General features: G+C 40.6%; 1 long non-coding RNA gene across 1 annotated transcript; it reads right to left on the bottom strand.

Annotated features, from left to right (window-relative positions):
- Window positions 1-3,481: 3,481 nt before the first annotated feature.
- On the bottom strand, window positions 3,482-5,213 carry LOC145163119 (uncharacterized). The gene is made up of 3 exons (XR_013739572.1): window positions 5,108-5,213; window positions 4,933-5,017; window positions 3,482-3,557 (listed from the first exon to the last, which is right to left on the bottom strand). It is a non-coding gene; the product is annotated as an uncharacterized LOC145163119 (long non-coding RNA).
- Window positions 5,214-10,825: the final 5,612 nt, after the last annotated feature.

The following is a 10,825-nucleotide window of genomic DNA, read 5'->3' as shown; positions in this document are numbered from 1 at the left end:
TCGAATAAATTCCTCGAGACTTTAGAATCAACCAACTCGTGCAAGCATGCACACACAGACCCAAACCATCATAGTCGGTAGGTCCAAACCGTACCCAAGATCATCCTCATCCTACTTAACCAAATAACCGATAGAGATAGGAAAATACTACAACAAAATATGGTGCCAAACTGTACTATCTACCTACCACCAGTCCCTTAGAAACCCTTTTACTCTTTCTGGTCCCCGAATAGATCTTGTACTTTTGGTAGTATGTGCACATACTACCTTCTACACTTATCCGTACTCGTCCCAAGAATTGTCTCAAGGATTTCAAGCAGCAAGTCCATCAGGAAATAATGCATCCTAACGATCAGGTAATTCTACCAGGTAATTTATGAAAGATCCTTAGCCAACATACTATAATATATTTCCAACAATTCACACATAACAAGCACAATAAGGCATATCTCCTCAGCGGGAATTCTAGAATGCAACCCCAATTAAATCCTTATCCTAACTTCTAGTATGTAATTCATACTATAGCATCAATAACATATCAAAAATGTATAGATATTTTGGAACCACTTACTCGAGCTCCGATGGATTGCACACATCACATTTTTTTCTTTTAGAAAAACACTTTGTAAAATGATTTTCTCAGTCCTTAGTTTGAGTTCGAACACACCCAATGCTAGCAAAAATCCCTCAAACCAAGGCTCTGATACCAACTTGTAACGTCCCACATTTCATATTAATATTTTCATTTTATTATTAAAAGTAGTTGTTCCAATAGTAGCTTCAAATATCCAAATAAAAACATTTGTTTCAAAACATTAAACAAAGTATAAACATAAAAGTTATGAAATGCGGAAATCTCCAATGGATGTGTGTCAATCGAGTCGCACCCTTCCCTTTACTACCAGAACAACCTGAAACAATTTAAACTTAAAATTGTACGCATAAAATTTATTGAGTTCCCCAAGATACCTCATACATCACATAAAAATGGTCCCTGCCCTAGGGGTATATTTCAACCCATGTGAATATTATGGTCCCCCCATAGTCTTACAATCACTTACGTTGCTACAGCCCCGCTACACTCTTTCCTGATATGGTCCCGCCATTTATTTCATACATTTGCTATGGTCCCCCACAAAATTTAATGAAAAAATCACAAAGACAATCTTGCATACCATGATACCCAATTTCCTAAATAGTGTAGTGAGAAGACTCACCTTTCAGATAGTTAGATAAACGCTACAGCTCGTAGGAAATGTGAAGGCTGGTACTACAAACCACCTAAACATTAAATAAAAGGTCAAACCTAGTTTATGACCTAAAACCTTAAAGTTTGATCCAAAGTCAACTTTGTCAAAAAGTCAATATCTAGTGAAACAGGCGCCCCACGCCCACTAAAGACAAAATAGTCGAGATCTCAGGCTAAAACATACGTGCATTAGAAAACCCTAAAAAGCACGTCGCGCCTGGGAAGGATGCCTTGTTTCCAGACCTTCTTCATAAGGTAAAATGATTTAATCCAATAATTCCAGTGCCTAAAATTCCAGATCCAGTGCTTAAAAATGTATTAATTGATAACGTTTCCAATTTTACCCATTAAGACACTCCAATCAAGCAAGATCTAAATTTATACAACAAAATGACCTAAAAGACCAACATAACTTGCATGGCTTAGAGGACAAGCACAAAGTACCAACTTCCCAAGTCCAAAAGTTCCATAAAAACATTTCCAGGTGCTCTAAAGGTGTTGTAGTCATCTAAACTCCAAGATCGCCAACAAAAAAGGGACCAAAAGTGCATAAAATGACATGAAACAAAATCCAATGAATGAAGGAGAAAGTTTGAAGCTTTATACTCACAAAGGTCCATAAAATATGCAACCTTGTTGGATATACACTTGATGCACCAAAAGAAACCTTGATCTTCAAGATTCAACCACCAAATGAAGAAATTAAGCTCCAAAAATTATTCTAAGGCTCAAAATAGGCAAAAGGAGGCTAAGTTTTCTCAAGGAACGATCTAAGGGTGTTGGAGGCTGAGAATGATCCAACCTACGGGTTAATGACCTATAAATACCCCCAAAACCTAATTAAAATTACCAACTCACTAGGTCGGAGGCGCGTCACGACCTCTAAAAGGCACCCCACGCCTTTCACGACTAAATCCAGATTTCTCAAAATTTTCAACAATTACGATAAATGGCTTCCTGCTTTGCCCCATCCTTCTACTTTGTTATTGACTATAAAACCCCCAATTAAGAAATGGAAATATATAATCGGAACTCAGATGTTACAAGTCAGGGGAAGTCGAAAGCATCAAATGTTCATGATGAAGAAAAAAATTATAAGGAAGAAGACGATGAAGAAGAAAATGAATCGGATTAAGAAGTTGCTCCATATTCCAATGAAGCAAAGAATTTTTACAAGAAGTTAAATTTAAATTTTAAAAAGTTTCACAGAGTCAAAAAAGGGTGACCGTTCGAATGATTCATCTTCATATGAGATTCATTTGTTATGTGATAATACATAAGGAATAAATTCGGATCTAAATGATCTTTTGACAAAATTTTAGAAATTTCTAATTCTTTAAAATCTGTTTTTGAAAGTTTTTCATCCAATATTTTTCATGAAACAATCAAAATAAAAGATATCACAAATAACTAGTTTGATTTTGAGAAAGATAGTGAAATTAAATAAGAAACTCTTCATTCAATAAAACCAGTGCTTGAAAATATTTTTGAATATCACAAGATTTTGTCAGCAAAAAGAGAAATATCACTTAATGTGATTGCTGGCGTTTATCCTAAGTGCTTAGGGGATGTCTCATAAAGTATAAGACTGGAGATGCTAGAACCAAGAAGCATGTTGTTGCAAAATTCTTGGAGTTCAAATGTGTAACGCTCGTATATCCGGGCTAGTCAATTTAGAGACAATGAACATCAAAAATGAGTTTTCGATAGAAGATTATTTAGAAGGAATAATCTTAACCAAGTAGTAGTATATGTTACAAGGGTTTCGTGCATATAAAGAACACCGAAATCCGAGTTATAACGAAGAAGTGATGGTCCGTCGAAGTTTTACGGCAAAACCGGCACGGCACCGGGAAGCGTAAATAGTGAATTTACGATAGAGCGACTTTTAGCCTTAGCGATATAAACGAAAGTCGTAGAAAATGCTAAACCGAGAGCGTCCATAAAAAGAACGCCCAAATCTGACTTCGTATGAGGAAGTTATGATTTTTCGAAGTTTCGGCTTAGCAGTGTACAGCCCGAAGTTCGAATATTAGATCGAGCAATTTTTAGCCGACACAACCTGTCACACCCCCAAACCAAGGATGGCGGAAACGTCCGGGGGTGGAGGACTTCATGTATAGTATCATAACAACAATTGTAATAGTAATTCAAGCAAACCCAACCAACATATATATAATTGAAAAAGTTACATCATTGTATGAATTACATGTTTACGAATCAATTACAATATGTTGACAAAATATGAAATAGTAGACACCTTAGCGTCCCATCCTCAAAAGCACTTGATTACCTGTTTAATGATTTCCTGAGAATACAAGTTGTTTGAAAAAGTGTCAACACAAAGGTTGGTGAGTTCATAAGCTTTTGTTTGGTATTATTAAAAGCCTTTCGTTTGTAAAAGTAGTATTTGTGTTAGAAAATCCAATATTTTCCTTAATGTGTAAATGTAGTCTTAAAACCCAAAGACCGAAATGTACAAGTAATTTGTCATATTTATAGTAAAACAATGCAAGTTTAAATCGACATAAACTCGTTAAATTTTAATGAAGTTCCCGTAAATTCCAATGTTTATTAATACTTTATGTGAGTTTATTATAACCATACTATGACCAAGGTTGCCTAAAACGACGTTCTTCAGGCGTCGGAAATGTTATGACATTTGTCACCCCAGACCTATCGGTCTAACTGTTGCATGCAGTTTAGGTGTGGGTTTGTCAAACCCAATATAGATCTATACACACGTATCACGCTCTCCCTCAAGGAGACTCTGGTTACAATACAGGACTTAATGGTAATTTGAAGTAAATGTCTCACAAAGTCATTAACGGAATTACGTGTTATGAAAACTTGGTACCGTATGGCCGTACCTTGCTTAATGAAAATATCCTTTGTATAAATGTACCCTTTTTAAATGTATGTGTTATGTAATGTATCATAAACTATACCTATTATAGTTTATCAACCAAGGGTAGTACGTGGTAATGTATGCAAACTATATTCAAAATAGTTTATTAAATGTTTGAATGTATCGATTGTACTTTGATTATAATCACTTTTTATTCTTTATATTTTATATGACCAAATCCATTTGTAAACTGATGTGTGTCTAAATATTAAGATAAAATGTCATATATTGCAATAACATATAATCACATAAAGATATACACCTTGCTCAACATGTTACAAGGTGAAATGAAATTAACAGCAACTTTTCGTTGAAAACAGTTTCTGTTACTGTTCTTAGAAAATTTATAGAAAAATCATCAAAGCTCTAAATCCAAATCCGCAAATTTTGAGAGTTTGGAATATGAGTCTAGTTTGTTCGTAAATTTTATCATGATTTTTAGTGATCTCTAACATAGGTGAAAATGTTCATAATCACAGACTGGTCCGGGTTTGCCTCTGAAATGACAGGCAGTTTTGTAAAAATCACCATAAATTGTAGAAAAATCATATGGAGATGTGAAAGTAGCCATTTTAAAGATAAGAGTTTGAACTACTTGCACCTGGAACAGTTTTGAAAACTAAAATATTTAAGTTGACCAAAACAGTCCGTGATTAACGTCCATCTTTTCTGATGTAATCTGTTAGAAAAAGTTTAATTGTGTTCTTGATGATTTTACTTGTATTCCCCCCTTAAAACTTAAGAAAAACATGTAAATGTAGGGGTATGAACTCACCTTATGTGGTTTCAGTAGATGAAAGTGAGAGAGAGGAAGTGTTCAACCCAAGAACACTAAGAAGATGTCTTGATGATTCGAGAATCTAACACCGAATAAGATGGAACTTGTGTAAAATATCAATGATTTGAGTAGAATGGAGTTTAATAATTATGTGAATGATGAAGATACTTACTAATTGAAGAAAGAAATCCCTGGAGAAAGCCTTGAAGTTCTTGAAGTTGAGAGAAAAGATGAGAGAATTTTGGAGAGTGTTCTTGGTTGCTAAGTGTAGAATGAAAGAATTTTATGGAGAATGAGGAGAGAGGATCAATCCTCCAGCTCTTAGAAAGTGGGAAGAGCTGGAGATTGGGTGTAAAGGTCCATTAAGGAGACAAGGGGTAGTGGGAAAGAGTGGCTAATCATAGAGTGAGGTGGTGGTGGTTTGCTTTTGCCATAAATTAAGGAAAAGCAAATATTCCCTCAATAATTAGTTCAACCACTAATTCTTTTAATATATTTTATAAAAACCCTGGAGATTTATATATTTTGGGGCCTTAGTTTATAAAATAAAGTTTTGGGTGAAAATCCCACGTTAAAATAATGAAAAACGGAGTTAAAACGAAGTCGTAGTCGAAAAACCGGTAAAAAGGGGCCGTCTGCGAGACCTCTCGCATGGGGGCCGAAGATGCGAGGCTTCGGACCCTTGCATGCGAGGCTTCGGTCTGCTGGCTTCGGTCTGCTGGCTTCGGTCCTAGTCTCGTGAGAAGCCTCGGCTTCGGATCAGAGGCCTCGGATGGGAGGCTTCGGTCCTAAAGCTTCGGTTTCGGGTCCTTAAAGCTATTTTACTCGTTTTTACCCCGTTTCAAGCGGTTTTTGACCCGGTTAAGGGTCGAGATGACCCAAATGATTACAAAAAGTTAAAGTAACTTTTGAGAGACATTTGGGAGAGATTTGGGAGAGATTTCAAATAGAAAGAGATAGAGTGAAAACGATTTAGAGAGGTTTCGTTTGTGATTAATTTGAGTGTCCGGCTTCACAACGCAAGGTTCGTAAACCCCGTTAAACCGTATTTTAGTGTCGTACACAATCCCGATGATTGTGCAATAGTGTTTTATCGCTTTGGTTCGTTGTTTAGCACTGTTAAGGCTAAGGAAAATCAAACACATGAACTTTCCAAATGATGATTTCTCATTAAAATAGCGAATTGTATAGTGATTACATAACGTAAAACCTAACATACAAGGGTTATTGGAGTTGACCGGTTTGACATGTTGACTTTGTTTGACTTTGAATTGACCGAAATTTGACGGTTGTCACCTCATCCCCCCGTTAGAAGGAATTTCGTCCCGAAATTTTCATTTTGACTGGGATTTCAAGAGTTTGGGAAGAGATGTGGATACTTTTGTTTCATCTGATCCTCGCGTTCCCAGGTGAATTCGGGTCCTCGTTTAGCATTCCAACGGACCTTCACGATGGGAATACGACTTTGTTTCGTTCGTTTGATTTCCCGATCCATGATTTCGACTGGTTCCTCCATGAAGTGGAGATTTTCGTTAACTTCGATTTCGTCGAGTGGTATTACGAGTGTCTCATCAGACAAACACTTCTTTAGGTTCGACACGTGAAATGTGGGATGTACTTTGTCGAGTTCCTGAGGTAATCGAAGTTTGTATGCTACTGGCCCAATCCTAGCAAGGATTTCGAATGGCCCGATGTACCTTGGATTTAGTTTCCCGCGTTTGCCGAATCGTATCATTCCTTTCCAAGGGGAAACTTTTAGTAGTACTCTATCACCCACCTGGAATTCCAAGGGTTTGCGTCGTTTGTCTGCGTAACTCTTTTGCCGATCGCGAGACGCTTTCAGTCTTTCTCGAATTTGAACGATCTTTTATGTGGTTTCCCTTATGATTTCAGGGCCAGTGAGGGTGCTATTAGAGACTTGCCCTCTAGCTAGCTGTTCATCCCCCACCTCAGCCCAACACAGGGGTGATCTGCATTTGCGACCGTAAAGAGCTTCGAATGGAGCGACTTTGATGCTAGTATGATAGCTGTTATTGTAGGAGAATTCGATAAGCGGTAGATGGGTATCCCATGCTTTACCGAAGTCTATCACACAAGCTCTTAACATGTCTTCCAACGTTTGAATGGTTCGTTCGCTCTGTCCGTCGGTTTGTGGGTGGTAGGCCGTACTCATGTCAAGCCTAGTTCCCAATGATTTTTGTAGAGACTGCCAAAACCGTGAGGTAAATCTACTATCTCTATCGGAGATAATGGATATCGGCACACCATGGAGTCGTACAATCTCTCTGATGTACGTTCTAGTCAGCTTCTCCATCTTATCGGTTTCTTTTATTGGTAGGAAGTGTGCTGATTTGGTCAATCTGTCTACGATTACCCATATGGTGTCAAGCCCGCCCGATGTCTTAGGCAGCTTGGTTATGAAGTCCATGGTTATTCGTTCCCACTTCCACTCAGGTATATCCGGCTGTTGTAATAGCCCGGATGGTTTCTGGTATTCGATTTTGACCTTAGCGCAAGTCAGGCACTTGCTCACATAGGTAGCAATCTCAGCTTTCATGTTCGGCCACCAGTATAATTTCTTGAGGTCCAGATACATCTTATCCGACCCGGGATGGATGGAGTATCGAGTCTTGTGTGCTTCATTCATGACGACATCTCGGAGTCCACCGAACTTCGGTGTCCAAATCTGGTTCATGATATAACGTGCTCCATCATCCTTGACTTCTAAGTTTTTATCCATTCCCCTTAATGTCTCTCCTGCCACCTTTTCTGGTTTCAAAGCTTCCAGTTGAGCTTCCTTGATTTGTATGGTCAGGTGGGAATGGATTGTCATTGTTAAGGATTTTACTCGGCGGCCCGAGTACTCCTTCCTGCTTAGAGCATCGGCCACTACATTGGCCTTACCTGGATGATAACGAATTTCGCACTCGTAGTCATTCAACAACTCTACCCATCTCCTGTGTCGCATGTTGAGCTCTTTCTGATTGAGGATATGCTGAAGACTTTTGTGATCAGTGAAGATAGTGCATTATCGTGCCGTAGAGGTAGTGTCTCCAGATCTTCAAATCGAATACCACTGCTCCTAATTCCAGGTCGTGCGTAGTATAGTTAACCTCGTGCGTCTTAAGTTGTCTTGATGCATACGCGATAACCTTCCCTCTCTGCATGAGCACACATCCGAGGCCTTGATTCGAAGCATCACAGTACACTACGAAGTCCTCGGTTCCCTCTGGGAGAGACAAGATCGGTGCGCTGCATAGGGCTTGTTTTAACGTTTGGAAAGCAGTTTCTTGTTTAGTTTCCCACTTGAATATCACACCTTTCTGCGTCAAGGTGGTGAGTGGTTTCGCAATCTTGGAGAAGTTTTGTATAAATCTTCGGTAGTAGCCAGCAAGCCCAAGGAATTGTCGAATTTCGGTTGGCGTCTTGGGTGCTGACCAATTCTCGATTGCCTTGATCTTGGAGGGATCCACATGTATGCCTTTCTCACTTACCACATGTCCAAGGAAATCCACTTCTCTAATCCAGAATTCACACTTAGAGAACTTAGCATAAAGCTTCTCCGCTCTTAGTGTCTCTAGCACTTGGCGTAGATGTAGGCGATGCTCTTCTTCGCTTCGCGAGTAGATCAAGATATCGTCGATGAATACGATTACAAACTTGTCTAGGTAGGGTCGACACACTCTATTCATTAGGTCCATGAATACCGCAGGTGCGTTTGTTAAACCGAAGGACATCACCACAAACTCGTAGTGCCCATAGCGAGTTCTGAATGCAGTTTTGGGAATATCTTCTTCTTGAACTCGTAGCTGATGGTAACCTGACCTTAGGTCGATCTTTGAGAAGAAATTTGCTCCTTGGAGTTGGTCGAAAAGGTCGTCGATTCGGGGTAGAGGATATCGGTTTTTGATGGTGAGTTTGTTTAGTTCCCGATAGTCGATCCACATGCGAAAGGATCCGTCCTTCTTCTTTACAAAAAGCACTGGTGCTCCCCAAGGTGAGAAGCTTGGTCTGATGAACCCTTTGCTCAAAAGCTCGTTCAACTGACTGGACAACTCTTGCATTTCTGTTGGTGCGAGGCGGTATGGAGCTCTGGCTACGGGGGTAGCTCCGGGTATTAAGTCAATTCTGAAATCGACTTGTCGTGTGAGTGGTACACCAGGAAGATCTTCTGGGAATACATCCGGGAAGTTACATACTTCGGGGATGTCTTTGATGTCTTTCACGTCTTGTTTCTTGTCTACTACATGGGCTAAGAAGGCGTGGTACTCCTTCCGGAGATACTTTTGGGCTTTGATGCATGAGATGATTTGTAAATTCGCACTAGGTTTGTCACCATAGATGAGAAGGGTTTCGTCATTTGGTAGATTGAGGCGAACGGCCCTTTCGTAACATAGAATGTCGGCACGGTGAGGAACTAACCAATCCATCCCGATGATTACGTCGAAGCTTTTTATGGTGACCGGCATCAGGTCAATTTTAAATGTATGGTTGTCTAGAGTGAGAGTACATTCTGAGTATATATCGCTAGTGCGTTCTACTTTCCCATTTGCCATTTCTACTACATAAGTATCCTTTAGTGATTGGGGATTTTGTTCAAGTAAATGTTTATATTGGTGGCTCACGAAACTCCTCTCCGCTCCACTATCGAATAGTACGCATGCATAAGAGTTATTGAGGAGAAACTTACCGGTAACCACCGTGGGATCCTCGACTGCTTCCCCATGTCCTATTGCCAGGACTCTTCCTACTCCACCAGCATTAGGGGCTTGTGCTTTGGGGCAGTTTCTTTTGAAGTGACCTGCGTCTCCACAGTTGTAGCAGGTTCGGGTTGCCCCCGTACTGGCGACTTGGTTGATTGGTCGAGCCGACGCTTTACAGAAACGAGCAGTGTGCCCCTTCCTGTCGCAGTTGTTACAGTGCATCTCCCTACAAGCACCATTGTGGTGAAAGTTGCACTTGTTGCACTTAGGTAGGGTTCCAGCATATGGCTTCGGTGGTGCTGGAGTGGTAGCAGTAGTGGCAGCATTAGTGGCAGCATGGACAGCAACAATTTGTTGCTTCTTAGCGGGGTCCTGTGCTGGTTGGCTCTTCTTTTCGTTCCAGAACTTCCTTTTGTTGTTTCCCCCTTTTGATTGATCAGTGGTGGTGGTTGTAGTATTATGACCGGCTCGGTGGTCAACAAGTTGTTGTGCCAGCTCCCTGGCACTGTCAAAAGTAGTTGGCCTTGAATCCAGGACACTACTTTGCACTTGGAGAGACAGTCCCCAAAGGTATCGCTCCACCTTTTTCTCCTCCGGAGTAACCATTGTTGGGCAGAGGAGAGCCAATTCATTGAATCGGGTGGTGTAGGTTTCAAGGTCAGAGCCCGTCATCCTGAGGTTCCAAAGTTCTTGTTCCAGCTTTTGAATTTCACCTCTCGGGCAGTACTCCTTCATCATCAACGTTTTTAGTTCTGCCCAGGTTATGGAGCTAGCCACTTCGAGAGTAAGTGAATTAATCCGGCAGTTCCACCAAGTAAGGGCCCGGCCGGTGAAAGTGAAGGCTGCGAACTTAACTTTGCTCGCTTCGGGGCAAGAGCACACCTGAAAGACTAGTTCGGTCTTTTCAAACCATTGCATTAAAGTGATGACTCCCCTGCTCCCATTGAAGTTGTCGGGTTTGCCATTGGTGAAGTCTTTGTAGGAACACTCTCTTGCACGCCACGTACTGTCTCCGTGGTTAGAGTTTGTAGCACCCGATCCCGAACCACCAGCTCCGTTTGTCCCTATCTGCGACATTGCGGCCGCTACGGCTGCTGTTACTGCAGCCTGGAACATCGCAGGATCAAACTGTGGAGGCAGCGGCGGAGGAGGTGTTGCTGTGTTGCTGGAAGGTCTTGGTCTTCTCC

This window comes from Lactuca virosa, chromosome 3 (assembly GCF_052849685.1).
Source record: "Lactuca virosa cultivar CGN04683 chromosome 3, Lactuca_virosa_CGN04683_v6, whole genome shotgun sequence".
NCBI classification, from domain to species: domain Eukaryota; kingdom Viridiplantae; phylum Streptophyta; class Magnoliopsida; order Asterales; family Asteraceae; genus Lactuca; species Lactuca virosa.
This window is presented reverse-complemented; position numbering and strand designations above follow the sequence as displayed.